Genomic DNA, 26,387 nt, shown 5'->3' on the forward strand with positions numbered 1-26,387 from the left:
ACACACACACAAAGCACCGGAGCACAGGAGGCTGACATATTTAAGGCCACTAAAGAGTTTTCGGAAGAACGAGGACCAAAAAACTGGAAATTAGTCACCTTTTTTAGTCCTTCCTTGTTTGTTCACTTGTTTATAAGTCAATAAGTTTTAGGTTACATGTCTGGAATAAGTTCTATGGTAAACACGAGCTGAAGAGAGTCAATATCTGAGTAAAAACCCCACTTATAAATGTCTACTCTTTGAAAGACAGTGCAAGTGTCTAAATGAGACAGAAAATGAAAAATGTTGGACTTGTTTTGAAGCCCTGTGGCCAATAAGTCCAAACCAAAAAATACCAAGGCTTATTGTTGAGCAAAAAATGAAATAAGGCCTTTATTTAATTTGGCATTTGAACTAGCATTCCACTTCTGGACAGTAATCCAGCTTTATGGAACCAAAAAAGAGAGAACAGTAAGACTTGAACTTTGCTTGGTGATCAATAAATCATAACCAAAAAATACCAAAAACCCTTTATTCAAATAAGCATTTCAACGTGCACACTCATTGTTTTTTTCAGGGCGCAAACGTTATCATTACTTCTGGGGGTTGCATTTACGTTTCCAAAATGAGTGGGTGGTGTTAGTATGTGGAGATTATCCTGCTGAACTAAACGTGAAGTATCATAAACGTTTGTCTGACACAGGGATTATCTTCTGCAATAATCCGAAAGCCAGTGGACAAAATGTGATTGTTTTCTTTGTGCTTTATGAGCCAGGAAAATGCTTCTATAGCCCTATAAGAATACATCATCTTGGCACTGCTCTGTAACCCACAGGTCTGTGAATGAGCTCAGCACTTGTGTCAAGACTCCTGGAGTTCTTATTTATTATTTATCACACACTGAACAGAATGTGTTTCATTTCAGAAGCTGGACTAAAAAGCTCATTCGAGTTAGCATAAGGGCCCGATCAGTATGAAGCAGTGTGTGAGGTGATTGGTTGGGGACCTCCCTGTTGGAGATGACTGAAAAGCGAGGACAGGGTGAGTTATGTTTGGGATTGACCAATCGTCCACAAATAATATCCCATAACCACTTGTAATTACAAACTGTGAAGCACATGAGGGCAGCATTGCCTCTTCAATCACATCCCTCTCTAAATCACTTTTTATTACTTACAACACTCGCCAGAGGTCTGTGCATGTGTGTGTGTGTGTGTGTGTGTGTGTGTGTGTGTGTGTGTGTGTGTGTGTGTGTGTGTGTGTGTGTGTCTGCACTTGCTGATGCAGATAAGCACAGGGATCACACTTGACCCTGAGTGTAATGACTTATAAGCATAGCTGCAGGGTTAAGAGAGGCGCAGGCTGAAGGAGGGCTAATTGAGCAATCTGTGAGAGTGTGTGTGTGTGTGTGTGTTTGTGTGTGTGTGTGTGTGTGTGTGGTGGCGCCATTGGGTGTTTTGACCTGCTCTGACTCGGCAGTGTGCTAGGTTAATGGTGCCTGACCTGACAAATGCAGGGTTTGTAACGAGCGAAGCCCCAACACAAGTCCGCAGCAGAACACAGAAATCTTACAGTCATTTCCCAGAAAATTATTCAACTTCTGGCGGCATATATGCCAATTATACGATTTCAAATACTATAAATAGAGCGCTCGAAGTCTGGAGGGGAAGAAGATCCGAGTAATAATGAGGATTTAAGCCCATGCTGTTTGATGCCACTGTTCATTGGAGTAAAAACAGACATGAAAACCCATCGTAAAGTGAAGTGAGACTCCATTTAATGTACAAAGAATTCAAAAAATGATACATTTTTTTAATCAAGACCGACTCTGTTCCCTCTCGTATGCAAAGGCCAGTAATTGCTTGAAACGGACTTATCATTTGTAAGCCTGTGCAGGATTTAAAATGACAAAGGGTTTGTATAGATATACCTTTATGTACATATTAAATGACTTTTTGTTTTGTTGTAGCAACCAAATTCAATTCTATGCTAATTTATCAACAAAAACAAACAATTATATTTACGTTTCCTCACAGATGACGGTGTGTGAAAGCTATTTAAGATGGGTTTTATTGTGGGGGAACAATATTTGATCACAGTATATTACTTGTGAAGTGAGAATAACATGTTCTAATGAAATAGAGAAATGTTAGGATGATGGGAAATTGGAATTTCCACCTTCACAGAGTAAAAAAGTCTGGGAAAAATGGCCTCAAATGACTAGGATATTTGTATTATACCACATTTAAACTTCCATAACTATGTACCTGTAATAGGGACGTATGAGCAATTAAGAATGTCACCTTAAAAACTGTAAAAATCTAAAATAAATTGTCACAGATTACCAGCATTATTGTGGAGAATCATAATCTAATATAAAGAGAGAGAACAATCCTTTGTAATTAAATAAAGACACCAAGGAAGATAGTAAATTGGAAATCTCACCTCCAAAAAGATAGGAATCTGAGGGAAATGGCCACAGATTGCCAGGATTTCTGAGGAACAATATCATAACACAGATAAAAAGTGAGAGTAAACTCCTCTAATGAAACAGAGCGCTTTAGGGAAATAGAACATTGGAATTGTTAGCTTCACAAAGTCAAAAATGGCCTTCAACACCGGGGCTTTTGTGTGTACACAATATTAGAACACTTGTAAATGACATAAAATTAGGTTCACGTCCCGATTGGACCAAAAAATGGAGTGAGCAGGTAGCTGGAGAGGTGCCAGTTCTCCTCCTGAGCCACTGCCGAGGTGCCCTTGCGCAAGGCACCGAACCCTGAATCTGCTAACTGTCGCCTGGTACCTGGTAGCCTCCCTGCTCTGCCACCTCTCCTGCATGTGTGTGGTTGTTTGTGCATGTATATCCTCCGTGTGTGTGTAATGTGTGTGTAAACACCTTCAAGGGATTAATAAAGTATCTCTTCTTCTTCTTCTTCTTCTTCTTCTTCTTCTTCTTCTTCTTCTTCTTCTCCTCCTCCTCCTCCTCCTTCTTCTTCTTCTTCTTCTTCTTCTTCTTCTTCTTCTTCTTCTTCTTCTTCTTCTCCTCCTCCTCCTCCTCCTCCTCTCCTCTTCTTCTTCTTCTTCTAAAATAAAACAGAGACATTTCGGAAGAATGGAAATAGGAGTTGTCATCTTAAAAAAGTAAAAGATCAGGGACAAATGTCCTCAGATTACCAGAAAGTGTATGGAGGAACAATATCATAACACATTTAAGTTAAACAGAAAGAGAGAATAAACTCCTATGATGAAATAGAGACATGCAGGGAGAAGGGAAATTGGAATTGTCAGTTTCATAAAGTTGACTTTCTGGGGAAAAATGGGCACAGATTACTAGGATTCCTCGTTTTCTTTCAGAGGTCATGTGAATGCTTTAATGTGTGTGTAGTTATCATGAAGCAACCCCACAAGTCCAGAAGAAGAAGAGGGGCTGAGGAGGGGGGGGGGGGATGAGGAATCTGCCCAAAAATAAGAAATGTTGACGGACAAAAGCCTACAATTTGTGGGCTCTGAGCATAAAGCAAACAAAGGGCAGTTTTGTAAGGAATAATGCATGTCAGCCGTGTCCTCGCCCCGCCACAGCTTTGAACACTGCTGGGGACAGCCATTGCTCCTCTGTCGCGTTGCTATATTAAAGCCAGTCACCTCAAAGGCAAAAGCCTCAACTATTCAACAATCGGCTGCTGGGGCTCTCATTATGGCCGCTGTGGGCAGGAAAAAGTGGCTTTGGGGGTTTTCGTTTCGGCGACTTAAAGCCCTCCTGTTGGCCTGGGACGAGCTGCTGTTTATCCCCATGTCTTTCTGGGGGCTAAACATAGTCAGCTGTCATTATGGATCCCTCTCTGTCCCCCCCCCCCCCCCCAGCTAACATTTATTTATCTGCCTCCCAATTGTGTCATCTAATGACCCGTGTTGTGCTGTTGTTTGACGGGCTGATGGCTCGCCCACATCCTGAGGAGGAAGAGCAAACACTGCTGCAGACCACCTATAGGGATGAGAGCCACAAGGGTTCGGACAGCATTTCCCACGCATTACTGTGTATTTATATATAAATATATATAGTATATATATACTGTATATGTGCCCCTGCAGTAATCCTTTGTCAAAACGAGGAGCAGCTTCCGAAAGCATGTCTTATATTCTGCCCATCCGTCACGGCAACACAAGAAGAAGAACTCAGATTTATTATTTGAGTAAGGTATTAAAACCAAAGTGTAAAAATACTCTGCTGCAAGTAAAAGTATTTGCTCCTAAATAATCAAAGTACAAATGCATAAAGAGTGCTTGTGATGTGTAATGACCCAGAATCATTTACTGAACTGTACTTCAGTGAGTGTTTTACTCCACCACATCTTGGCAGCCGATGTTTGACTTTTTACTCCATTATCTGAGATCTTTGGTCACTTCACAGATTATTCATTTTTGGTACTTGACTTTTTACCTAAGCAAGATTTTGAACGCCTTTTTGTTTTGTTTTATATTATAATATCAATACAGGCAGTGGAGTAACACGTACAGTATTGGTTTCTAAAATGTAGAGGATCTTCTGATGCATGAAGTTGAAGAAAATGAAAACACTCAGATAAAAATACGTCAAAAAAGAACTTTATTCTGAAACGGATTAAAGAGCTTTATTGTCGTTATGCACAACAGCATATTTATTGACAGTAAAGTTCTTATCATACAATATTCATAATAATAACAGAAAAAGGATCAGAAAGTAAAAATGCAGGAGTAACTATGTGCATGCAACTTTTCACTTGCACCATTGTGTCACTATTTTCTTCTTCTTCTTCTTCATTTACTCACTCAATATCACCATACTATAATAGCTGCATGCAGTTTATTGTAAATATGTATTTGTGTGTGTGTGTGTGTGTGTGTGTGTGTGTAGGGGGGTCAGGAGGGTACAGTGCAGAGGAGAAGTGAAAGCGGTCTTTGTGTTTAGAGCAGAGCCCTCTGGTGGACCCTCCCCTCAGTGTGTGTGTGTGTGTGTGTGGGGTGGGGGGGGGCACTGTGGTGGCGGATCACAGTTAATAACTGTGCGGTGGGCTGTCAGAGCCACTTAGCCTGACGCTGGGCAGAGCCGGGCCAGACCGGGCCAAATACACACACCAGCCTCCAACTCCTGAGCCCGGACCGAAACACTCAGCGTGCAGAGATGGAGACGTTTACATCTGAGGGGAAGACACAATACACACAGGCAGAGGTGTCCTTTACACTGCTGGGGAGGGGTCCTCAACACTTTAAGGTTGCTGATTGTATCCCTATTGTATGTGTAAGTTGTATAAAATGTCCTGAAAAACATCTTGCATCAAGACATTTAAACTAAAAATGCTTTCAGAAAGGTGCGTGGAGATGTTGGAGTTTACATTGGAGGGGAAGAGACTACACACACATGCAGAGGGGTCATGTACACTGTGGACATGTCCTTAACAGTTCTTAAAATTGCGTATTTTGTCCCTATTTTGTGTAAAAAAGGTCCTGAAAAATAGCTTGCACAAAGACATTTTAATGAACAGATACAAAGGTATCTTTTAGCATGAAAAGAAAACATGAGATAAAAAATGGATTGCATTTATTTCCGTCTTTTTGACCCCCCCTCAAAATGCCTTTACATACAAATCAGCACTCAACCATTTCCATCCATTCACACAGAGGCAGGGGGGGCTGATATCAAACCCTCATCCCTTCCATTAGAAGACCACACACACATCTCAAAAGCTACAGTTGCTCATGAAAATACAGAATAAATTGAAGTCCATTGTCATAAACTGAAAGTAAAGACTCCCCATAGCGTACTCCTTTAAAAATAACCAAAAGCAGGTCAGAGATCAGAAAATGTGAACATTTCTTGGCATGGCTTCTTCTTCTTTTCCCAATCTTGGTAAGTCCGGTATCCCCCATATAGACCTTTTATAAATCCTCTGACCCCCATGTCCCCTCCACTTCCCAACACCAAGTGACGCCGTTGCACACAGGAGTGTTTCAGGAGAACATGCACTCCCTGCAAAGTCTAACAGGCATGAAGAGGGGTTTCCACGCTGGGCTCAGGTGTCTCCCTGAAGAGCTCAGTGCCAGCCTTAATGCAGCCCGGGAGCTCAGGGCCAGGATCAGGCATAAAGGAGAGGGGCTTTTTTAAACTGTACCCACATGTCGAAAGGTACATGTGAACAGCTCCTCCTCTAAACACTGTTCATAAGGATGTGATTCTGTACATACTTACAATGTGTAGATTGGGCATAAAATGCATATTCCAAATCAAGTTGGTGTCTTCTCAAGTCCTTTTTTAATACTAGAACCCTAATTTAGATATGAAAGGCATGACATCTTTCCTAAGTAGTCCTGGCCAAGATAGCCTTTATATATACAATAAAACACTCAGTATCAACTTACACAATCATTTGCCAGGAAAACCAGACAGGGGCAAACAGATCTAGCTACAAAGGCAAGCATAAATTACAGTTAAATAGTATGCAAAGTCATCAAAAAGGTTCAGTATTTCTTATATATTTCATTTCTATCCCTCCCTTGCAGCTCAGGAAGAAATACCAGTCTGGAAACAGAACATATTTAGTGCTACAAGAGTGTTGATTTGAAGAATATCTTCTATAGCTCACATTTCTGAGGGCTCATATTAGCTTTTAAAGGCATTTTTACAAAAGCTCTTGTCTTCATTTTCTTCCATTTAAAATCACTTTATGGGATCTTTTTCAGGACAGGAGGAGCAGTCAATTAACACCAGTAAGCAGGTCTGTATTGTTTTAAGATTTGAGAATTAATGAGGAGGAAACTCATCTTGAGCCACTGAAGCAGATCTAAAGCAGCACCATCTCCACTCAGACGTTATCTGACCCTCCACAAACTGTTATCTGATCGTAAAGCTCCACCAGGTTATAGAGGACATCCCCCAATGGACACCCGTCTGATCTTGAGTGAGCCTTTTATTCCCAACTCTTGTGGACAAACCTTGCTGTCTGTCTGTGAACTCCAAAGTCCAGCTCATCCCTGCAGAGGAGATTAGATAACGTGTTTCAGAGGCAGCACGGTGTTTGCTCAGCGACTCCTCTCCGCACTAATAGCGTCTGATCTAATGGGAGATTGCAGGCTGCTTGTTGACCATGGAGACCCACGCACTGTCATGGCAATGGACAAACAACACAGGGAAACAAAGCTTTAGGGCCTGTAATCACCAGATAAATATCAGCTTCTTTGCTCAAAACCCACAGGCCATAAATATCATATGCTGCCTCAATTATAGCTATTATATCGTCTGCATTGGTTAAAATATAAAGGCTTCATGGAGACTGGAATACAATTTATTTTGGAGTTTTAATTAAGTGCTTAATGGAGGTGTTGATTCATGGGTCCTTTTACAGGGTGGCGTTTCTGTTGTTCATCCAACCCTAAGGATGTAAATGGAGTGGACAAACTAGTGCCTCTAATATAGACACTCAGCCTACATCTAGTTCAAATAAGTAGAAGTACAAGTACTCTGATTTTGCACTTTGCACAGTTCCTATGTAAGTGTACTTGGTTACAAAATGCAACTGGTTGAGCTGGAAAACATCATTAAACATGCACATGCTTCTTCAGGGCCTCATGCCTCACCTGTTGCATGTTTTACTGTTGGTATTTACTTGTTATTTTAAATTAAATGTCTTTGTATGGTGACATTAAACATCTGTCCAGGGACTACAGATGAAAAGTAGCCTCTGGTAAATTTACGGAAATATGTATCAATGTGCACTGTCCAATACAGATTTCCCACTGCTGCAGTAAAGCTGCTGGTGTGTCTGCAGCCTCGTGAGGGCAGAGGAGACTCTCTGCTGAAACCGGAAATGATAAATACCGTGTTAGCGTCAGGTTTAATCCAACCATGGTTTCCTCCAGGCTAGCACTGAACCGAACAAAACACAAACTAATGCAACAAAAAGAAGCACTGTGTCACTACGGGTTAAAGTAAAAGCATGATATACCTCGGCATGGTTTAATAAAAGTTGCATCTCCCTTTATTAAACACTGTTCTAATGCACCACCCGGCAAGGACGCTAAGTGACCCAAATCAAACACACCCATGAACAGGTGTATGCTAAGTGTGGCTAACATGCTAACGGTGGATCCTCCAGGTGACTTTTACCTTTCTGAAGTGTGTGAGGACTTCCTCACGGTTAATCCCACCTGCAAACACTGCTATCTAATGCACCTGAAGGCCGCGATATGCGCCGTTGTTTGGTTCAGGGGGGAAAGGCAAAGCCGGCATCATGGCGGCTCTTGTTGACCGAAGTGTTGCGGAGTCTCTGAGGATATGAGTGGACATACTGGGACCAGAATGGATGTTGTATTGGGAATAAACCAGCAGAGAAGTTGAACCTGCAGCAGACTGTGGAGGACTGCAAGGTGCACGACACTCACAACATGACGTTCAAACAGGCGAGTAGCTAACTAAGCTGTGTGTGTGTGTGTGTGTGTGTGTGTGTGTGTGTGTGTGTGTGTGTGTGTGTGTGTGTGTCTCTCTCTCTCTCTTTGCTGTTGTGTTTCTGGCTGTGGATTTGTTTCTACACCCTGCTTTTCTTATGGCCTCTGCTGCTGATTCTATATAAAAGCTTGAATTGATTTCATGTGGCTGTTGTTGGTGATCAGAGACTCTGTTTGTTTAGCTGGCTGAGTGGTGTCCCTTTACTGGTTACTTCTTATTTGTCTGCACTTGAATGTTGGCTGTCTTTATAATGAATAGAAACCAGTTGTGTGCACAGGTTGCAAAGTGTCTATGGAAATGTAATGTTTGACTGGTTTGGCCTTCCTGACTAACACCTAATATTTCTGATGTTGTTTTAATTTAACAGTATTTACGTATCTCTTTATACTCTGAGTTTTCTTTCTATGTAACCCTGTAATTACATAAGAGTTACTTTATCGGTGCCAAATAAACACACACTCAAAATAAGGTAGAATAGGAAATAGTAAATATTTAATAAAAACAGTGAAATATATGTAGAATATCTTAGAATATGTAAATACTTTTAGCATCATTAGCAAAGTATCTCCGTATTTTTCTCCATTATTAGCTAAAGGTACAGTGTGAGAGCGATGTAACTAACTTTGAGTACGTTTTACTCATAAGATTCAAGTGCAATTACCACGGCTGGTTTTAAAAGCTGAAGCTGAAAACAAGATTGATGAAAGAGTGAAGTTATGGCGCTTAAAACCAAAACAAAGAGCTGAAAGAGGTTAAAACACCCTTCAGCGCTCAGGGGGAAACTTCTCCACGACCAGCAACACTTCTCACATACAGGTCGTCCTGAGATCCGCTGTTGATCCAGAGAAATATTGATTGCTGCCGCTTTAAATGAAATTACTTTACACTGGTGACGTGAATGAGAAGCATAATTCAAAGCTTACCTGCTTCTTCCACTCTGTGTGTGTGTGTGTGTGTGTGTGTGTGTGTGTGTGTGTGTGTGTGTGTGTGTGTGTGTGTGTGTGTGTGGGGGAGTAGTTCTGTTGCTGGCGTCTGTGGCGCTCTGTTTAAATCATCACTTCCTGTTCTCAATCCCCACGTCTGCTTATCCATCATTTCATAAGTGTGTGTGTGTGTGTGTGTGTGTGTGTGTGTGTGTGTTGATACGTCTCGGGGTCCTGTTGCACCAACGCCAGCCTCCCGTGGGTGGAGGCGGTGGGCTGCTCCCTCAAGACACCCCCTCAAATTATAGCCTAATCAGTTAGCCCCAGGAGCAGGCCTTCCACAGACAAACAGACAGACCTCCAGACCTACAGCAACCTCATCTCAACACACACACACACACACACACACACACACACACACACACACACACACACACACACACACACACACACACACACACACACGTCGAGCCTGGCCTTGTCCCTGCAAAGACCTCGCTCCCTCTGTCTTTCCCGACGTTGAGATAAAACAGGTCCGGCTTGAGTTTGAGAAAAGTGTCGGCTGCTCCTGTCCCTCACTTATCCACTCCTCTTGTCTAGTCTACCTGGCCCTTTCACCTCTCACACGTTCGCTCGCACGCACACACACACACACACACACACACACACACACACACACACACACACACACACACACACACACACACGCACTATCCTTGACGCAGTGAAATGTAGATGTACTGTACATTTTTAGATGTAGTTTTTATGCTGTTACAGAAATCAGAAATACTTTATTCATTCTTCAGCGTGGACACACACACACACACACACACACACACACACACTCACACACACACACACACACACACACACACACACACACACACACACACACACACACACACACACACACTCACACTCACACTCACACACATTTTTTTACCCTTATTCATGTGATTTGACGCTCTTTTAAGAGTTTTCCTGCAAACTTAAAGTCCATGAAACCAGTTCTAACCCTACTGTGTAATTTCTAAAAGGCTTGTCGGTCCAAAACCAAACCATTTATTTTGTTTGGGTTTTTTCCTGACACCAAAACTGAAAGCTTAAGATTTAATTTGCAGCAAAAAATGAACTAGAAAATGGCTGTTAATTTTTTATCGTTGCTGCATGAATCATTGTGTGAGCACCCCTTCAAAATAAGTGTTGCAGTCGCACTCAATAACCTCTTCGTTATATGAATAATTAAATATATATTTTCGTAGCTTTTCCTCCAAAAATGATCAATTTACTCAAACTTTCTCATGCAAAATGTGTGAAGGTGCCATTCACCAGATGTGACATGCTGTATAATTGTTGTTTCTGAATGTGAGGACTTGCATTCCCCATGTGGAACATTAAGTTAATGTTCATTTCTTAAATATTTACTGCTGCTGAGCACCAGTTCCGAGAAACGTGTTGCAGTCACACTCAATAACCTCTGGGTAATAAAAGAAAAATAGCACCGTGAGAAATAAAACAATGTAATGGTATCACTTTGGCACCTCGCTTTATGTCAACATGTATCTGGCTTTCCCTGGGATCATTAATCTACACACACACACACACACACACACACACACACACACACACACACACACACTTGGATGCACTGCACTGATGTGATGCTTTGTCAACTAAATCATTGCAACTCCACGCGGTTAATCAACGACACATGGCAGGTTCTGGCAATGTCAGACCTTCACTGCCTCCATTCCCCTCATCTGCGTTGTCATTCCTCTATTACCAGCGCCCCCCCCCCCCCCCACACACACACACACATAGACACACACACACACACACACACACACATGTGCCAAACCAGACCACTCTCCATACACACTAATGCTTCTGTTCCCTCTGAGCAGCTCCATCCGTCATGTTCACCTCGCTTAGGATTCCCATTTGTTTTCATTTCACAGCTTTAGCAAAACAAAACACACACACACACACACACACACACACACACACACACACACACACACACACACACACACACACACACACACACACACACACACACAGCAAAGTATCTATATGCAGATGTATGTGAGAGAGAAACTCCCTCTGAAGGGGAATTTTAGGGAATTCTAGCCTTTGCAGACCATTTACATGCACCAAATCCTGTACAGTATTACAAACTACAGGGAAAGGACACACCTCAAAGTGCAATAAAACCAAAAATCAACAAGGTCATGTCTGTTATTGGTACATAAGACCATAACATAGCGATCATGTCCACACGATGTCGTTATCTTCAGATTATTTGAACAGCGGTTATAAAGCCGGTCCTGCTCACATTGATTTTAAACCTCCCCGCACCATAAATATCGTCTGATTGAGTCGATCCTCTCTCCTTCCTCCTCTCTCTGTCCGGCGCTGTGGCCCTCCACCCCCCAACATGTTCTGTATTAGTGGCTCTTGTTGAGTGTTTGAAGTATGAAAATGATGGAGGTGGGTGGGCATCCGACCACCGTCCTCAGAGGAGCCGCGTGACGCACACAGCGCTATCCTCTGACTCCATTAGCATACCTCTGCTGTACACACACACACACACACACACACACACACACACACACACACACACACACACACACACACACACACACACACACACACACACACACACACACACACTCACACTCATGTGGCTGCTGTTATACTTGTGTGGAGGCTGCACCGCAAAAATATCATTGAGGCTCCATTAAATGCATCAAATCCTGTGAGATGTGAGGCGGCGCTTTCAGGATGTATGCTTCCAGGAGTCTAGCTTGAAAGTTGCATTAAGATCCTTTACTTTAATTCCAAAAACCAATACAGTAATGTCAAATACTCCATTACAAGTCAAAATACAGAGTAATTATCAGCAAAAAGTCCTTATTCTGGAGACAAAGGTGATATTTTATTATATAAATGACATTAGATTGTAAAAAGTGTTGCATAAACTCAGTTTGGAAGCACAAATGATTGATGTTGACAACTTTCCTTCTAACCTTTTGTAAAATAATCAATTTATCTTTTCGTACCTCAGTTTTCATCCTTAGAATTTTTTTTAATGCTGAATCTGAAAGGCTTACTTTAGCTTTAGATGAAATGTAGTGGATTAGCAGTAAAACATATAGCATTACAAGATGTGCAAAGAGTAAATGCTCGACTTTATTGCTGTTGAGAATATTTAAACGTATGTTTCTGTTTTTACTGTTTAGTGCAGACTCTTTTCACCTCATTTCTCCCTTTTTAAAACATGAAAACCCTTTTCACCTGCAAAGTGTCTGATAACAACAGTAGCCTCCTGAATTGACGTTTAAAATATAATATAATGTGAAAATGAGTATTATCATGTGCAAAATGTGAGATGTACACATGCTTTGAGTTATTTTACTACATGTTTTGGTATTTACATAATCACAGCGGTGGACTTAAGCAGTGACACTTCACTGTGAATACTCCAGTGGAAAGTCCTGCATTGAAACCCTTAAAGTACAAGTGAGGGATTCATGGGTGTCACTTTGTTAGAAAGAGTAGTGGGGAATCTTTTTTCAGATTTAAGAAACCACTGCTGCATTAAGCCCCCCCCCCCCCCCCCCCTGCAAACAATACATACATACTTGTGTTGACAATAGCTCAGTAACTCTGCTACGCTGCTGCAAAGCGGGAGCAACGACAGCTTTAACTGTTCTCTCTTCCATCATTACTAATATTAAACGTTGGCTCAGCAGAAATCCACCCAGAAAGTGTGACCAGTCCTGGATATGTTCCCAAAGTGTGTAATTCTTTGAGCATGCTTTGTTCAGATCACTTTTAACAAATGATCCGAATGCAAAGTGGTGGGGCCATGTTCCCAGCATGCCCAGTATAAATGACAGCTATGATGGGAGTAATATAACTTGGATGTACTCAAGAACTAAGCACAAATACCTCCGACCTGCACCACAGTAAATGTTATTAGCTCTCCTCGTCCTCTCTGTTGTGCGTTTTCTGTTATGAAGGCATTGTTTAAACAACAGAACGAAACCAGATCCACAAATGTAATCCAAAGCAGATCCGGCGTTTCTGTAACAAAGGTTTCTTTTAACAAATTTAGCATAAAACCTTCTCGGTTACGGAGCCACAACATCAGTGACATCCGGAAACAAAAGAGGGACGACTTTATTGATGCAAGAAGGAAATGTTTATTAACCTTTAAACCCTGCAGCCGCACAAACTCCTGCTGAGCTGTCAACGTAAACCCTCCGAAAACATGTATTTTATTCTAGGAGAGGTAAATAAAAAGCATCCAGGAATATCATATTAAACAATACGTCTTAATTCTGATGACGGTGCAGCCCTAAAAACAGGGCTTCTTTCACTCCTTTTTCTAAATGTCAACAACCTGTTTCCCATTAACAGTTTTGGAACTAGAGAAACACAGTTAACTGGTTTAATTGATTAGTTGAATTAATTGCCAACAATTTTCAGAATTATCTGTTTTTAAAAAAGAAAAGAATTCAATCCTGTGATTCCAGCTTCTTGATTCCTTACTTCCCTGTGACGGTAACCTGAATATCTTGGATTTCCTTCACTAAAAACACACTTGCGGATGTCTTATTGGGCTTTGGGGAGACACTGACGCACATATTTCTTCCATTATCCGACATTTTATAGACAAAACAACCGAAAAATGTAAAAAAATCCTTGAATTAAAGGCAATAAAAAACATTGCTTTGAGCCCTACATGAGTTAAAGTTGAGATTTCTTTAAAAAACCTTGGGCTTTCTTAAATAGTGCATGACTTATTGCAGACAATCTGTATTTAATGCATGCAACCAGTTATTTATTACCTCCAGAGCTGTGAGTAAACTGCACGTCTAGATGTCTCCTCCTGCAGAGGGATGACATTTCAGCAGGTTAGATAGTTCACTGAGAGCCCATCAACATGTGGAAGTGACCCTCAGACGCCTCTCAAGCACTGTCTGTGTCTCAAAGTGTGTGTGTGTGTGTGTGTGTGTGTGTGTGTGTGTCTGTGAGAGTCAGAGGAAGTGCACGCAGCAGCTGATGCAGTGTGTGCTATGTTAACCCGTCCAAGGGCAGCATAGCAATAACAAACAGGAGATCACAGCATGAGGTCACCTCTGACCCCGCAGCCCGCCTGATCATTATCGCTATGACAGCCACTCAGGACCCCGCACACACACACACACACACACACACACACACACTCAGACGCTGTAAATACCCCACAGGCCGGTGTGGGTGTCCCTCGCTGCATGTTTTCAATCATTGACTCACTTTAGTGAAATCAAAGGGATTTACTTTGGGAGACAAAAGCTTCCTCGTTGGTGTCTGACAGTAAATGATTGACATTTACTTTGAATGCATTGGCCCTGCCCACTTTGGGGGGGGGGGGGGGTTGTGGTGGTGGGGGGGGGGAGGGTGCAAAGTGAAACCATCCACCATCACACACACACACACACCGTTGTTTACCCACAAGGCCGTTCGCTTGTCTGTGAGTTGTAGACGTTTGGGACATTTGTGACGCCGACGAAACGTTCAGAGAGAACTTTGGGGACCAGCAGGCTCTATGGTAGGACCTGAGTGTGTGTGTGTGTGTGTGTGTGTGTGTGTGTGTGTGTGTGTGTGTGTGTGTGTGTGTGTGTGTGTGTGTGTAGGGGGGGTTGTTGTACATGTTCGCAGGCGTCCTTCGTTCTCCGACTCGATCACGTGGAGTGTGTGGTGTTAAAACAATTCTTTGTTCTGGCTTTCTGCAGATCCACTGAAGCTGCAACCAGGAGTCCAAATCAATCAGTTAATTGATAGATTTACTAATTATTGCAATTTATTTTTGATAATCCACTAATAGTTTGTTATGTTTATGCTTTTCCCCTTTTTACACCATATTTAAGTGACTATTTGTGGGTTTGGGAGTGACAAAACAATGCTTTTTCAGAAAGAAGGGGATGAAAAACTAATCTAAGTAACTAAAGCTGTCACGTATAAAGCAGCCTCTGAGAGGAAGTGTAAACATATAATTATATATAATAAATACCAGAAATGTAGTAGCATAAATTGAAATACTCAAGCAGACTACAAATACTTTAAAAGTGCTTCACTGGGAAGAAAAGCCATAACTTCCCACACCTTTCGGCTTTGGGAAACGGGACGTCTTCCTATATTTTATAGACAGTCATTCACAAGAAAATGATCTGTAGTTGCAGCCTTAAGATGTTACCTCCTGTCATGGAAATATAAAAGCTTCTTTCTTCAGTCTCTTTCTTTAATATTTGACAATCCCCCCCCCCCCTCATCGTCGTCACTTTTAAAGGGGATCAGTTTGTGTTTCCTCTCAGGTTTAAGAGGCGTTATTAAGACAGACAGACAGACTGACAGGGGGAGGACCACGATGTGAATTTGGAGTGACTTTCTGCAGTGTGTGTGTCCCCGTGTGTGTGTGTGTGTGTGTAGTCTAAGTAGTGGAAAGACTGTTTCATCGAGTACACTTTTGATGATTGACTTTGTATCCCTCTACATTTATTTGAAACCGTATTTAATTGTTGTAAATATAAATTGCAATGCTCACATTAACGGATCACTAATTATAATCCAGGGATATATTTTATATTATACTCTGAAAAAGGCCGTTGTGCATAGGGAGTACTTTTAGGTCTAACACTTTTACTTAAGTAACATTTTGAACGTGGGACTTTTGGTATGACTGCTTTAACCTTAAAGGAAAGACTTGAGTTCTTCTGCCAAATGAATTTAGATCCAAAAATGCTAAGAATTGTGATATAAAAACTGTCCTATCTGTTAGGTTTCATATGGAGGCTGACCATGAGCACTTGACATTCTAATTATTCCATTGTGGATGCATAGAGCACCAAGAAATACATATCCTATAGCTCTCCTTTTTGGAAAACTACGATTTTTTGCAGATAGAATTTGACTCAGGAGGTTTATAAAACACAACTTTAATAAGGAATCAGCTCTTTATTGTATCTGGCCTTTAAAGAAAGCATGTCACTGCATTAGTTTGTTTTAAATGCTTAATAATTGCCTTAAAATGAAGATGTTTTATATCATTTTGTTCCTGAAACAAGTCAGAAAGGTCTGTGTGTGCAAGACGAGTAAACCCTGCACACACTTTCCAAACCTCATTACCCAGACCTCCACCTCTGCCCCCCCTCCCTCCTCCTCTTTCCAATTCTTTTCAAATGAGAATTGAATTTCTTTTTCAAAGTGTTTATGTTATCGTTTGTAAATCGTACCAGAGGTGGAGCGTGGGGCACGGGAGGGGAACTCCTGCGCACTTTAATGAAGTATTTACAGATAATTCCAACTGTCAAATACTTGTTCCCAATGACATAGTGCAGAGTGCTGACGCTCGCCCCCCACCCCCCTCGTTAGGAGGGCGGATTTGATTTCAGGTAAAGAACTTATTGGGAGGAAAAAAGGGGGCCGCCAGCGAGGGACCCGAGGTCTCACCCAAAGCAAAAACAATCCTGTGTGGTGCAAAGGAACAGAACGTGCACATTATTGACAGTTTATGCATTTTAAAATATGACTTTTGCATCTTTTTTTAGACGTTAAAGGTCAGATTGTTGATGCAAGTCTAATAAAAGCTTGATTTTAATCCCATTTTTGCATTTTAAAGGAAAATAACGGTGAAATCATCAACATTTCTCTTTCTAAAAATACCTGTTGTTTAATAAAAATGTAACTTTACTTTATTTATGTTAGTAATTCTTTTTTAAATAAGATAAAAACCACACATTTGAACAACATTTGAGGTTCAAAATGTTTTGCCTGTCTATGAAGTTAAAATGAGTTGTAAATGCTCATCACTCGTCCAAAGATCCTTTAATAAGTTTTTTAATAATTGATGTTCAACCTTGTTCCTACGCATGTATTATCCAAGGCTTTGTTTTGATCTTTACTGCATCGTTTCATATTTAAAAATGAGTTAAAACTTCAAGACTTTTTATTGATAGTGTTTTATTTGTGCAGAAACAAAGGATGATATTTCAAAGATGTGCACAGTTTGAACGTATTTACTGATTTAGAAGTCTAAAAGGTTACTGATTTTATTTCTATGTGTTTCAATAATCAATTAATTATCAATTAATGCCTTTTTTACAAAATATATGACAATTATTTCAACTATCAAGGCCAGGATTACTGCTATTATTGATCTATATTAATATATGTTTTAGAGTAATGGGGGATAAAGGTAAACCACTTATCCTTCTGTGTGTGTGTGTGTGTGTGTGTGTGTGTGTGTGTGTGTGTGTGTGTGTGTGTGTGTGTGTGTGTGTGTGTGTGTGTGTGTGTGTGTGTGTGTGTGTGTGTGTGTGTGTGTGTGTGTGTGGGTGTGTGGGTGTGGGTGTGTGTGTGTGGAGCTCCTCGGAAGAGAAATGGTGTGAAGCAGCAATAATGGACCCGCGAGTCGTGACCTCTGCATGGAAGCAATTTGGAGGAAAGTCTTGAGAGAGAGACAAATTAATCCTGCAGGGAAACGAGATACATCCTTTAAAATCATTTAGCGCTTTAACAAACCACACACTCTCTAATGCAACCTGGGGGGGTAATAAAGCTGCTCACAGGAGGAATAAAACAATGTATTTAATGCGGAGGAAAGCTGCGTGAAGGCCTTTGAATCTGCGCAATTACGCACAGAAGTAAAACACGTTTTGGCCTTACAGCTGAGTCCTGTTTGTTCCTTATAATCAGGCGAATAACAGAAATGTGAAGAAGGTGTTCTGCAGAAATATGTATTTATTTTTGCTCATGTTTTTGTTTAATCGTCTGTTTTGTGTCGCGCGTCTGTTGTGCGTTGCGCGTGAGTTACTTTCGTTTTCAATTAAATCTGAGAGTCTCCAGAACCAGGGTTTAATCCAGAGGAACACTGCGGGACACGGGAGAAATACCAATATAAAAAGCAGGCTATAATAACAATAATAACAACAACAACAATAATAATAATATATGTATAATTAATGAGTACTGATGTCTACTCTGTCCTTACCAAATATAATACTATTCATAATAACAATAATAATAATAATAATAATAATAATAATAGTAATAATAATAATAATAATAATAGTAATAATAGTAATAATAATAATAATAATAATGACAATAATACTAAATAATAATAATAATTAAAGGCCCAATAATAAGTATATAATGCTGATTCAAATGAATAATGTACTGTGGGTAAAATAAAAGGGCCGGTGTAAACTGTATATATTATTTCTAAATGTATGATTAATTATAATAAGATAAATAACAATATTAATTACTGTTATTTTATTATGAAGGAAATATCTAGCATGTTGTTATTAAATCAGTCATACTATTCTATTATCATGTTTCAGTCATAATTATGTCCATTATTTACCTGAGTCTCGTATTTCAGATTCTATTTCCCGCCATTATTTGGACCATTAAGGCGATTTTCCGACCCGTTTTCCTCAGTAATCACCATCTCTGGGAAACCATTTTCCAAACGAGTTAATCAGGTAACGCTTTATTAAAAATATCGATATGAAAGCGATTGTCTTTCATCAGAAAACACCGTGGTTCGTTTGTCGTCCCTTTACAACATCTTAGCAAACACCGAAATAAGTTTAGGATTTAATTAGAAAAGTGTGATTTGTTCAGAGTCTGGAGCTCCGTCTCTGACAGATATCGCAGCTTTCGAACGAACAACGAAAATAGGGAGTTGTTTAATTAATCAATATGTATATTTCACCAGGTAAAAGCCTCCTGACATGTCATTATATTCCGAAATCCACGAATTCTGACCGAAATGTGTGGATTTCTACGATCGATTTAGAATTGTAATCAACATCATTTGCATGTGACGCGCACAGAGCAACAGCTCTGCTAAAATAAGGCAAATAATCTCATTTAGAAAGGGACCACATGTGACTTAATTTGACTCTAAAATAGAATGTGTTGGTTCCTTGGCCTTGCTGTTTTCTGTTACGTGTTTTTCTGTCTTTTCCTGTTCACCACACAGCCGCGCTGTTTGCACAACTGATGCTCCTCTGTTCCACATGACACCAGACACACAGCCATCAGCAGCAACACGCAGCACTGAAGCCGAACATCCACAACCCGATCCTTTAATTCAAAAAGTGCGTACACTTAATGTTTGTAATGCATAAATGTATGCATGCCCCCCCCCCTATATAATACATACTTCCATAATGTTGATTCGAGGCTAAACAATCCGGTTATTTATTAATGTATTTTTTATTGCATGATCCAAGCCAGATGCATTTTTCTCTAAATTATTCTGCTGACTTCTTGAATTTTAAATGAGTCTTGTGCCGGAGTTCTGCTCTGCTTCAAATCACACACACACGCGCGCGCGCGCGCGCACAGTGCACGGGGTCACTTTCTATAAATCGCTCTGCTCCTTGGAAGTGAAAAAATAAAATGTTGTTATTCTTTTCTGCTCGCCTTTTTAGGATGGTTGGAGGTGATCGGCCACACACACACACACACACACACACACACACACACACACACACACACACACACACACACACACACACACACACACACACACACACACGGGGTGAGGGGGCGACACGTTGTACTTTATTCATCCGGAATTGGGATTGTTTTTGGACACAGCTAAATGCACATTAATTAAAATACAAGTTATTATCAACTGTAAATAAACTAATAAAATACAAATAATAAATAATATTTATAAACGTAAATATATATTAATGTCCACATAACATACAATAAAATAAGAGAGACACATTGAAAATATAGATTTAGACATGAAGTAAAGAAGAAGATACACAACATCCCGAAACCCTTAGATTACTAATCTAGATTTATCTAATACTTGATAATATTAAAATATATATAATATCCTGTATGTTTATCATGAGACTCTCATCCGTGATTAACGGCAGACGGATTTGTTTTCCATCCGGGTTCTTTCACGGATCAATATTTCATTCTTCTGCTCTCCATTGTGCAGCTCGTTCCGCCTGTTTGGGCTCCTATCCCCCTTCCCCAGGAAATGGAGGATATATAAAGTCTAAGTGTGTGTGTGTGTGTGTGTGTGTGTGTGTGTGTGTGTGTGTGTGTGTGTGTGTGTGTGTGTGTGTGTGTGTGTGTGTGTGTGTGTGTGTGTGTGTGTGTGTGTGTGTCCGCCGGGCTTCAATAATTCAGCTTCTGCAGCCCCATCGCGATGAGCCAACATGCAGTTAGTTAACATTTGTTTGAATAAAGACTCGGAGAGGATGTTCACGCACACTTTCTGTGCAGAAACTGAAGCTCCATTTTATATCTCCTCGTAAAATAAGAAAAACGTTTTAAAATACTGAAAAAAGACAGAAAGAATGTGAATCTTGAGTCTGATTTTGTGTATTTTTTGGGTTAAAATGCACTTTTAACTGCAGCGATTTAAATATTCAATCCAAAATAACTTTTCTTCAATACGTAGAAATGATGGAAAATTAACCACATGCATGAAACTCTACATTTAAAGCAACAACCAAACGAAATATTAATGCAAACCCACCTCCAAAGTTTTAACCAGTCCATTTAATTTAAACACTCTTAAATAAACTGCACATGCCACAGGTCACGTGATGTGGGTGCAGCTGAATATCGCCCTATCCAAAAACCGCAGCCACTCCGGGTTTAACGGCCTGCATGGTGAGAAATACAGCTTGAAATGGACTTATTTTCACCCTCTAACGAGCCCTTTACGGTGAAATGAAAATAGCTGCAGGAATCCACTCGTAAATGTCACGAAGAAGCATCGCGACAACCTGCGCGAGAAATCCCTTCTGCAGGTTTTTTTAGAAATGGTTTGATTAGATCTGTTTCTTTATTTATCCCTCGCCAGTGTTAAAATATCCAGGTGAACTAATACGTAATATAAATCAACTGATAATCATTATCCTTTCCAATGCAATTGGCGATAAAGCTGCTCTCATTTAATCCCTCTTCGCTGCTCTGCAGAGCGGCCAGGTGTCTGATCACAGGCTGCGTAAAAAGGAGAGTTCAACATGTTGCATGGAGGCGGATTTGACAGATTTGGTACAGCGTGGATGATGTAGTGCACGACATGCTTTAAATGTTGTGGCAGTAGCTCAGACCGTAGGAACTTGGCTCTGATGTGTCGCTGGTTCGAGTCCTTCTCGCTGGTGCCCTCTCCACACGCTGCTCCATTAACCCTCCCCAGCACACAGCCAGGGTTGGATGCATTTTACGCACATACTCAGTGCTGGAAATGTTGCAAACCAACTTGAAAAATCACGTTGTGTTATAGCTGGAGTGCTGGTGCGAGTTCACTTTCTGCAAACCACCAACTAAATATAAATGATCCCTGAATCATGGCACCATTCTTCTCCATAAAAAAATGCATATTTTTGTGCCTATATTTATTCCAGTAGAGTGAAAACTGACTCCCTCTGTTCTAAACGGGAATGTGATGCAGAGTGAGAGCGTGACTATCTGAAGCTGGTTTAATTAAGAGTACACAGGGTTTTGTCTCAGTCATTTTACTCAATACAGCGTTATAGTGCTTTGCATCTACCTGCTATTGATCAAGGGGACACATCTTCCAAAACCAGGCCTGTGCAGCTTCCAGTCTCAGCTCCAGTCTCTTTCCTGGAAAGCAACGCGGATCTGCTCCCGACTACTTAACCTCCCTTGATCACCCAAGGCCCCGAAGCACGCATCCAGGACCCCCCTCCTCCTCCTCCTCCTCCTCCTCTTCTTCTCGCTGTTGCCCCTCCATTGTCGCAGCGTGCCCCCTGCAGCAGAGAGTCAGGCTCGGACACATTTTATGCACTGAGACAGTCTCACTGCTGCAGATGTTTCAAACCTGTGGCTCCGTTTCGGTTGCTCAACTCGGTTACGCATACTCTCGTTAAAATGTGCATGAAAGCCCCCCCCCCCCCCCCCCCCTCCCTGTTGTTATAGACACGGTGGTGGGATGAGTCAGGCTGGGAGAATCACAGACAGGAGTTGAGCTGCAGAAAAGCGAAGACAAATGTTTGTTAATAATGGATGGTCTTATTTGGTTCTGCTTATGCACTGGCCTCGCTTCAGTGTTTTTTGAGGAACGATCTACCTTTCCACAGTTTCATAATTGAACATGTTTCATCTATTTGTTAAGAATTTACGTAATTGTGTATTCAGCAAAACATCCTAAATGTACGTTTTTAGTATCACCTGACCCTCACCGGCTTCCTTATTTATCAGACACACTGACATCAGGTTTCAAATGATTAACTGTTCAGTCAGACATGGAAGTTAAACCCCTTAAAAACCTATCCATAAAAGCGCTAATGGATCGTCTGTAATGACGCTGTGTCTTTATGGAGCTCGGATGTGTTTCCAAATGTGCGCAGCAAGCACTTCTCTCCATTTTTACTGTTACATCTGTACGTGTTTGTGCGTAATGATCGTCCAGTGTGCGGCATAAAATCTTCCTATAAGCACTAATGTCTAATTGTTGATGATCCTGAAGAATGACGCTCTCTGTGTAGCTCCAATTATCCAAATGTGCACACCTGAGCATTACGCATTTCTCTGCATTGTTTCAGTATTAATTTTGGAATTTGCATGTTGAGTAAAACCCACAATCTGCACCTTGCTTTAACTTTCAAAACTACGATTTTTTTAAAAGCCTTTGCATGCATTTAAGGGCAAATATTTGGAGGGGTGTGAGGTCTACGCACACAGCGCGCAGGTTTATCATTAACAGAGACACTGCTGTTGTATTGAGGGCATCTAATAAGCAGAAGGCACTTATTATAGGCTACTTATTAACATGCATGGACTTCACCTTGGTGATTATCTGCGGGATGATACTGACATGTGTGAAAGTATTAGGGTGCAGCTGATAAGTTAGTGCTGCGGGAAGCAGAACATATTAGCAGGGAACACGGAGCTCTATCTCTCCTCTGTCTCGTGTCAAGGTCTCTCTGATAGCCAGCTGCAAATTATGGCCTGTGAAGAGGAGCTCATCAGATATGATTAAGGAGTTATTGCACAACTGTTTATGTTAAATGGAGACACCAAATAAAGCGAGGATATTACAGTTAAGAATCCATGCGTAATGCACCTTTGATCTGGCTCAAAATGGCCTAAAAAAAAAGCAGATTTATGAGGAACAAAGTGAACACTTGTACACAAATGATGGCCTGTGAAGAAGATGGCTGTAGATATGGTTAAGAAATGGTTGCACGTGTTAATGGAGACACCATATTGAAATCTGAGGATATTAAAGTTCAGAATCCACGCGTAATGCACATTGACATCTGGTTCAAAATGGCCTAAAAAAGTCACTTGTGTATCATGTTATGCCTCCTATAAGTGAGATCCGGCCCACAGCATGCTTTCATGGGTAGGTTTTTGACGCCTCCTCCTCTCCCTCTCTCCCTCCCTCCCTCTCTATTTGTCTCTCCTCCCTTCTCTCCTCCCTCTATCAGTCAGTGCGCCCGTTGGCACAGGAAAGATTGAAAGTGACTCTGATTAGAAACCGGTCCTTTTAGCACCGATAAATCCGGCTGTTAGTGGAACTCTCACGTCGGTCTTTGCTCCTCCGTGTTTTGTCTTAACGCTTTTGGGTTTGTTTAGGCGGTAGTTTTTGCGCTATTTTACCTCCGAGGATGAAGCCATGTGTTCAGAGGAAGGGAAACAAAAACGCGTTTTGACTTAGAGGGAAAAGTGAAGCGTTTCTATCATTTTTTCGACCTCCAGAACTCACACGGTCTCTCCGCCTCTGCTTTCCCTGACAGAAGAGCATCCTCCCTCGGCTGCTTTACGCGCAATCTCTCCTTCTCCTCTCCCTCTCCGCCACACGGTCTCCAACTTTTCTCCTTCCTCCTCCTCCTTCTTCTTTGTGGATCTTCGGTCCGGTCCCAGAAGTGTCCAGAGTCGGAGCATTTGGCAGAGGGTCGTGTGAGAAGAAGTAGTGCGTCAGGAGCCGAAGCACAGCCCAGCCCTGGATCCAATACTGCTGCTCAATGGACAGAGCCTCCTCAGCGGCCAGCAGCGCTACAGACACGCCGTAAACAGTGAGCACACACACACACACACACACACACACACACACACACACACACACACACACACACACACACACACACACACACACACACACACACACACACTGGTCAGGTCAGCACTGAAGACGCCTCCAAGTTCACCTACTCAACTGAAAGCGCTTAAACTGCATTTAAATGATAAAGAAGTTATTAGAAAATAAAGGTAGCATTCATAATATTCATTAGAAAACGTTGTATTTATCTCAGCCTAACTATACCTTAACTAGAATAATTATAAAGATACTAAAACATCTTAATAATGAGCCCTTTTATTGCACTTATTAGTGTAATAATAATATTTACCGTCATTTAATCCAAATCATCAATTTTAATAATATAAATACCATAATACTATTTATTATATAATGCTATTAATGCATTACTTTTGATGAAGTTTTCACAACTTAAATCCTATTTTACTTATTCATTCTGCATGCATAAAACATTTCAGCTTGCACTGCAGTCAAATGTATTTCGTTTAGCTGCTATTGGAACTACTTTAACGGATTATTAGTTACATTTAAAACAGTTTATTAAATATGCAGCTTAATCCGGAGATATAGGTCCCTATATATAATGCATTAAAGGCTCAACCCATTTCTGAATATCGTGAGTTAAATATTTAAGACGATGATTTTTGCTGCCTTTTTAAAGCTGTATGGACGCGTGGTAATGTGTGTTTTGATTTATCACACACGGTCAGAATAATTTATATTAGCAATGTATTTAAATGTGTGTGTGTGTGTGTGTGTGTGTGTGTGTGTGTGTGTGTGTGTGTGTGTGTGTGTGTGTGTGTGTGTGTGTGTGTGTGTGTGTGTGTGTGTGTGTGTGTGTGTGTGTGTGTGTGCACATTAAAATCTAATAGGGTGAAAATAAATCCTGTTTTTTGAGAACATATGCGCCACAAAAAACACTTTGTGACTTTTTAACACTTTAGGAAAAATAATTAATGAGCCATTACCGCCACTGGTGTTACTGGTGTCACTGGTGTTACTGGTGTCACTGGTGTTACTGGTTAACACGTGCAGAGTTTAAATATAATCCTCAAAGTGAACGTGCGCCGGTGACACGGGGACGGGGCTGCTGAATAAAACCTACCGAGGGGACGGAGAGGTGTCCAACACGGGCCTTTAACCTCTGCAGCACAGGGGACACAAACACCGAGCCTCCGAGAGAACACACACACACACACACACACACACACACACACACACACACACACACACACACACACACACACACACACACACACACACACACACACACCGAGAGTGGGTGAAAATGAGTCAGAAATATAAATATGACAAATCTCAGGTGTGTGTGTGTGTGTGTGTGCTTGGGGACTGTGGGGAAGTTCAGGCCTGCTGGCTGCTGCAGCGTAATCCTCACAAACTGAAGCCAAATGCGTCAAAAATGAGAAGCAGCCTGCCTGCAGACCGTCAAACCAGGAGCAGAAACGTAAAGAAACACACACACACACACACACACACACACACAAACAAACATGTTAGATTAATTGTGAGTTTGAAAGTAAGGGCTTTAAAGCGTCTCGCGGACAAGAAGAAGGGCATGCGCTTCGTCTCGTTTCCCTCTTTAAAATCCTCTTAATTCTCATTTATTTTCTGAAAGCAGAGCGTCCTCACACTGACAGCAGCTACTCCCAGCCTCTCTGACCTTTACAAACACAAGCAGGGTGATTCATATTTTCCAAAACTGGCAGAAATACGTTTATGTTTTTACGTCTTTTTCTCAACAAATTACGCGCGTAGTTTTAGGATTTCTCACCTACGGAAAATATAAAAGGAGGATTTGGAGAATCCAGATTTCTATTAAAAGCAATGTTTTTACACGTATTACTAAATGTAGAATTGATATAATTAAAATAGGCTTGCT

General features: G+C 41.1%; 1 protein-coding gene across 6 annotated transcripts in view; it reads left to right on the plus strand.

Annotated features, from left to right (window-relative positions):
- Nucleotides 1-14,875: 14,875 nt before the first annotated feature.
- Nucleotides 14,876-26,387, plus strand: part of satb2 (SATB homeobox 2) — a 55,407-nt gene continuing 43,895 nt past the window's right edge. For 4 of the 6 annotated variants that reach the window (XM_063888215.1, XM_063888217.1, XM_063888216.1 and 1 more), the window contains exon 1: nucleotides 23,892-24,464. The gene's annotated coding sequence lies outside the window, so the exon portion shown is untranslated. Of the gene's footprint in view, nucleotides 14,981-19,434; nucleotides 19,539-23,891; nucleotides 24,465-26,387 lie in introns of those variants that run through there. The other 2 variants (XM_063888212.1, XM_063888213.1) reach the window with 2 other exon arrangements.

This window comes from Eleginops maclovinus, chromosome 7 (assembly GCF_036324505.1).
Source record: "Eleginops maclovinus isolate JMC-PN-2008 ecotype Puerto Natales chromosome 7, JC_Emac_rtc_rv5, whole genome shotgun sequence".
Lineage (NCBI taxonomy): Eukaryota > Metazoa > Chordata > Actinopteri > Perciformes > Eleginopidae > Eleginops > Eleginops maclovinus.